At 37.1% G+C, this 6,775-nt stretch overlaps 1 pseudogene; it reads right to left on the bottom strand.

The window, feature by feature from the left end:
• Positions 1-5,568: 5,568 nt before the first annotated feature.
• Positions 5,569-6,775, bottom strand: part of LOC106779319 — a 5,822-nt pseudogene continuing 4,615 nt past the window's right edge.

The following is a 6,775-nucleotide window of genomic DNA, read 5'->3' as shown; positions in this document are numbered from 1 at the left end:
TGCTAACACTACTTGGATCACTCGAGCACAAATTCAATATATTCAAGGCATGACAAACAATGCATAATATTGTTAGTGCAACCAGTAAGGTCGTTATTTGTAATTGTTGATGTAGCATTGTGACTATATTAAAGTCTACACCAACCACATCATCATCTATATATTCGCGGTCCAAGTACGACAAATCTAATTCTTCTGCCATCTCTATTTACTTAAAGAAATATGCACACTATAATTACATTCATGCATTCCTATATTATCCAAACATACTTTTGTAATATATTCATTAAACATCATTCATAGATACATTAATTCATTCATATATTAATTAAAATTATAGATAAAGAAATAACGTAACACAATACCTCATTCATAGATTTAATAAAAATTAACATTGTGTAACACTTACCTGTTGAAGACTTATGAAGATTTCTAGTAAGATGAAGCCAAAATTTAGCACTGGACCTCCAACCAATATCACTCATAGATGTTCCAAGATGCACTTAATCTCAAATAATCTTCTCCAATTACACAGATGATTGAAATGTCAACTTTGAAAAACTACAGCCATCTTAAACCAAACCTGTAAGCATGACAATATTATATGATGCTTAAACAAATGATAAATTCATCTAAATTGTGAAATGAGAATGTACCTTCAACCAAGTTCACACAAACATAAAAACAACCAATTGACCACAAAACCTCCTATATATACATCATCATCTTTGCAGCCACAAAATATGGACAAAAAAACAAATAATCTCCTCATACTTCCACCACCTTCACAATATGATGAAACAAACATGATAAAATAATTCTCCAATCAACAAACAAAACTCAAAATCTATAAATCATACAATACCCAACTACACATTACCACAAATGCTACACGAGCTGTTACGCAATCTTTAATTCCTTCATGTTTGACGTAGCTTGATGAGCTTGAGAACACCTCCACAAGATCCAATCAACACCTGTATCACAAAAAAAGGGTTCATTACTAGTGCATGTATTTGAACCATCTCCTCCACCTTCGAACACTGCTCCAATGCTCCAATGACCATGCTATCATCGTTGCATCCTCCACCATGATGCACAACTTCTTCTTCATCATTGATAACGGTCTAAAAATCTTTATTTTCATACTTAAATTTGATATCAAAACACACCCTTTATGGCTTAGAATGAGCTTAAAATCAAGTAAAACACTTAGTTGAGTCATGAGAGAGTCAAAAGTTGGTTTTANNGATATTATGCTTGTTTTTNCATTGTTTTNNAGGGTTTTGATGAGAATTGAAGATGGAAGTGAAGTAAGGTGGACTTAGACCCGTGAAAGAGGAAGAAAAAGGATGAAAAGAAGGGTCAAGTGAACCGTTGAGCGTCAGAATGGACCGCTAAGCGTCCAGAGCGTCCAACGGCTAAAGGGTAAACCACTGAGCGGTTTACTTAGGCGCCTGAGCGGTTGTCTGTTTTTTTAGATCAGATTCTGTAATCTTTCTATTATCTTTTTGGCATATAAATAGCCCCAATGCGAATCAAAACATAATCTTTTGGCAGAGAGAAACGTCTAGAGTTGTTCCACACACCTTGGAGGAGGTTCCTTGGGTGCTTAGGCTCCAATCTACCAAGTTTAAGGTTATTTCTTACATTCTTTCATTATATTTCATCTAGATTCACCATGAGTATGGTGAACTAAACCCTAGGTTGTTGGGGAACAATGTAATCTTTTGAAACTTTCTTATATCAAAATTCTTATCTTCTTTATATGCTTGCATATGCTTATCTTTATCAATTGTTGGGTTCCTTACCTTTGCTTAATGCTTTTATCGTTTAACTCATTCGGTAAATGTTGTTTGTCTTTATTGATACGGGAACGTACAGTAATGTCATGAACTAGGGGGAATTCCTTGATTATGCTAATACCGCCTAGGAATAGGGGTAGGACGATCAATTGTATTTTTCTTTTGTTTATCATGCATTATCAATTGCTAGGGGAGGCTAGGGATAGCTGATAACGGTTGAAAAACAGTTATTTTCATATGTCATTTTAGACCAAATTACACCCTTTAAGACTTAGAATGAGCTTAGAATCAAGTAAAACCCAATAAATGAGTCAATCGAGAGTCAAAAGCTGTTTTTAGCGATATTATGCTTGTTTTGCATTGTTTTGCAGTCATTTTGATGAAAGTGAAGATTGGGGTTGAATATGAAGGTCTTAGACTCAAGACAGAAGAAGAAAATCGAAGAAAAGAAGAGTTTAGGAACCGCCCGTCGGCAAAATTGCACCGCTGGGCGGTCCAATGAGAGGAGGAGGCACCTGGCGTGGACGCTGGGCGGATTTGCGATTAGAGGCAAACCGTCGGGCGGTGGACCCCTGCCGCCGGGCGGTGCCGCGATAATGGGCAAATCGCCGGGCGGCATAAGTGTGCTGCTGGGAGTGTTGTCCGCTAGGATTGGGCCTGTTTTTTGTGACGCTCCTCAGCTATAAATAGCCCTGTTACGATTTCATTCTCATTCTTTTGACAGAAGAGGGCGGCCAAACCTAATTTTCACTCCTTGGAGAAGATTTCTTGGATGCTTAGGCTCCTTTTCATCCTATCTAGGGTTTGCTCTTCCATTCTTCCATTATTTTCATCTAGGTTCACCATGACAATGGTGAACTAAACCCTTTTGTTGTTGGGGGAAACAATGTAATCTTTTGAAACTCTCTTTTGTTGAAACTCTTGTTTATATATATGATTCTTCATATGCTTTGATTATCAATTGTTGGGTTCTCATCTACGCTTAAAGCTTTTATCGTTTAACTCATTCAATAACTGTTGTTTGTCTCTATTGATACGGGAACATACAATACTGTCATGAACTGGTGAGAAATTCCTTGATTAATGAAATACCACCTAGGGATAGGGAGGTAGGACGATCAATTGTTTTTGCTTCTGTTCGGTAATGCATTGTTAGTTGCTAGGGGAGGCTAGGGATAGCAAGCCGGTAATTTGTAATAGGCTCTTTTCTTCGAGGAATCGGGTTAAGGGTAGGCCAAGAAAGTTTACATAACAATTAGATAATCAAGGACATTAAACAAAAGGAGTAGACAAGAGGCAGCGGATAAGATGAAATTGTCAACCCCCAACAACTTCATTCATCCATAGTCTTTTTCTTCAATTGAATCAAATACATTGCATGTTTATTTTCTGTCCTTGCATTCCACACAATTAATTTTTCGCTATAAGTCTTACGATTTTAATTCACACAAACGATAAGGCCTTTCGAGTCTCTTGGGAAGAATGATATCGGGTATTACCGATTATATTACTTGAACGATCTGGTACATTTGCCAGTGAGTCAACAATAGCAAGCCGATAATTATTAATAGGCTCTTTTCGCCAAAGAATTGGGTTAAGGGTAGACCAAGAAAGTTTGCATGACAATATGACAAATAAGCAAATTAGATAAGAATAGTAGATATAAGAGGGTGGGTAAGATGAAATTGTAAACCCCAACAACTCCATTCATTCATAGTTTCTTTAGCCAATTGATTCACTGCATTTTCATGTTTACTTTTGCTTTTGCATTTAAAAACTCAAAATCTATTTCTTCTCAAGTCTTATGCAATTAGTTTACATGAAAGTTAAGGCCTAAGAGTCCTTTGGGAAACGATACTTGGACTTACCTATTTTATATTACTTGATAACGATCTGGTACACTTGCCAGGGACTTAACAATCATCATCGACCAATGCTAGATGCATCCTCCATAATGACCAACACCTTCGTCTTCATCATCAACGACGCTGCATCCTCCATCATCAAGGACAACATCCTGGACTGATTCAACGACGATGTCATGGCCGCTGCATCCTCCACCTTCAAGCTTCCACATGACGACTTCCAACTCTGCATCGTCCACAATATCGTCCAACGTTGCAACCTCTACCGTCATCAACATGGCGCCATAACCACCAACCTTGCAAAGATGCGAACCAACTACAGCCATTCCAACCAAATACCACGTCCAACGTAAACAACCATGGTAACGGAGGGGTTGGGTAATCGAATATGAGCCACTGCAACTGAATACATCAAGTATTCTCGCCTGGAATCGGATACAACTTCAACGTAACCGAATATAGCTTCGTCTTCTTCATCTTCATAGCATTGTAACCGAATACGGGGACTGTTGTAACAAATATTATAGAAAGAAACCATAGTAACAACAATACACTCCTATGGATCCTCATCTGAGCTGAGTTTTCTATTCTTTCTGCTCTTCCAACGCGAGCTTTCTCTTCTTTCTCCTCTCTCACACTCAACGCATGCACACAACACAATGTTCTCCTTCTTTTTCTTCTGGCTCAATGAACACAAAAACCAAATACCAAGCACATATTAATGCTTCTTTTATGGTCAAAAAGGTTGATGGCTATGTCTCAATGTATTGTTAATGGTGTAGGAATATTTTATGTATGCAATGCTGTCTTTGAAGGAACAAATCTTCATTGTTTAATGGCTATATGAAGAAATGTTTAGAAGCTCAAAAGAATCTCTGCTTTATCACAAAGGTTGTAGCTCCTCACAATGATACTCGTGAATGCACAGTGAACGTTCTGTGTTAATATGCAGTGCAAGTGGCTTATATTTTATGTTTTATCAGCTGGGAATTATTTATAACAAGAGGGACATTTCAGACAAAGCAGCATTCATCTCTCCAAATCTCTGCACATTTGCGGGTGATTGAACAGTATACTAATCCCGCATTTCCCTTTAATTCATTCCTCGCAATTCAACACAAGAGAACACATATTTTTTAAATTCATCGCTCGTCAACTCTTGTGAACAAAAAATCATTGCAAGTAAGCACATCATTAGAGTACTTGGTAATTATTTGATGGACTCTAAACATACATCACTCTTAGAATTGACTACCCAAAAATGTTTGATAACTACTGACAAACTTCGGTGCAAGGAGGAGAAAGTAATGATAGTTTTTGCAAGGGAAATTAGTATTTTTTTAATTAGAGAGGATTTTTCCATCTTTAAATTCTTTAAATTTCAAATTCTATTATTTTTTATTTTAATATCTTTTGTCATACTTTTATAAAACTTTTTGCGATGTGACTAACTGAAAGCTATGTTATCCATCGTGAAGAATCATAAGTGTGCTGGATGATATATTTTTTATTTTGTGTTAGTGACGTAAGTAAAACCTGACTAAAGTCTAATTAAAAGAATTAGGCTTAATTACCTTTTCAGTCTCCAAGTTGGGGGCTGAATTTCTGTTTTGTACCCACTTTTAAAAATGATGTTATTTGGTTCCCAGGTTACCAATATTGAATGAAATCGGTCCCTTCCGTTAAGTAGATAGAAACGACATTAACTGAGGTTTACATGGCTGCACTCTTCTTCTCTCTTATATGCTCTTCCTGACACTTTTTTATTTCTCTCTGTTTTTTATTTCTCTCTCCTCCTCTACACTTCTGCTCTTCCTGCCATCCAACTTTTTTTCTATCTTCCACCATTAACATGGGATGTATTCAACTTGAGATGTATTTAACTGAAGAAGACGTATTCAACTTGAGATGTATTCAACATTGTGAAAATTAACCCAAGTGGTGGATGCAACAGTGAACTGGCTCACTACAAAATTTGCATTATAACGTGAAAAAACTCCATTTCCAAAGCTTTTGATGTAATTCTTTATGAACTTGTAACCCATGGAACCATCCATTGTAATGGCAGGTCCTGAACTCGGTGTTCCCACGCCACTGTTCGCAGCAGGAGTCACAAGTTTCCACGCATATATCCATGATAAGGCAACCCAATTAACAGCTTCTAAGACGAAACCCCCCGCCTCCTCCACTCTCTCTGATGCCAGAATCAGTGTTATCCCAATCAGATGAACCATACAAAGCCGCATGAAAAGTCATAGAATTTGCCACCTTAGGGAGATAGTAATCATAAGCCACAAAGTGCACCCAATCCAAATTCTCCTGCATTGAATCGAAGGAGTACTCTGTTGGTATCAAAGGGGTATGGTTCGAAGAGTATATCGCAGCGGAACTAAAACTTAGAAAGTGTATAAGCGTGTTCGGTCACTGTTAAAACGAAGTTGGTCATTTTTCGTAAAACTAATTTTCTTTCAGAAAATTAATCAAACAGTTAATATGCGTAAACTAAAATGAGTGTAGGGAATAGAAAAATCACACAAATGATTTTTATACTGGTTCGAATCAAAAGATTCTACATCCAGTTGTTAATCACTATAAAAAGTGATTAACTATTTTTACTAAAAATATAGTTGTACAGATTACAAGATAATGAAATGAGTAAGGGATAGAAAACACCTTCTTTCGACAAACGAACCGGAAGAGTGCAATGAGTAACTTCCTTCGACAAACGAATTGGAAGTGCTTCCTTCGACACACGAACCGGAAGCAAACACTCTGCCAACTTGAAGAGAACCGCTCCGACTTTCGACACACGAAACGCGAGCTTCTCCTATTCACGAGACCAGGCAAGGGAACAGAACTAGCTTTTGAGAACTTCCTCAGACAAACTGTATTCTTCAAAAGACCTAAGTTCACAATGTTACTTTCTGAAGTTCTCAAAGCACTTATTTATAAGCCCAGGGTCAGAAACTGAAAGGTCATCTCCCAATACATCCAAATTCTACAAGTTGCTTTTTAAATAATTCTAATGTTCTCTTCAAATAATACTTCTTGCAGCATCATCAAAACAATTCTTCAGGATTTACCAATACTCCTTATTGGTAACAA

The sequence above is a fragment of the Vigna radiata genome, unplaced genomic scaffold, assembly GCF_000741045.1.
Source record: "Vigna radiata var. radiata cultivar VC1973A unplaced genomic scaffold, Vradiata_ver6 scaffold_195, whole genome shotgun sequence".
NCBI classification, from domain to species: Eukaryota; Viridiplantae; Streptophyta; class Magnoliopsida; order Fabales; family Fabaceae; genus Vigna; species Vigna radiata.
This window is presented reverse-complemented; position numbering and strand designations above follow the sequence as displayed.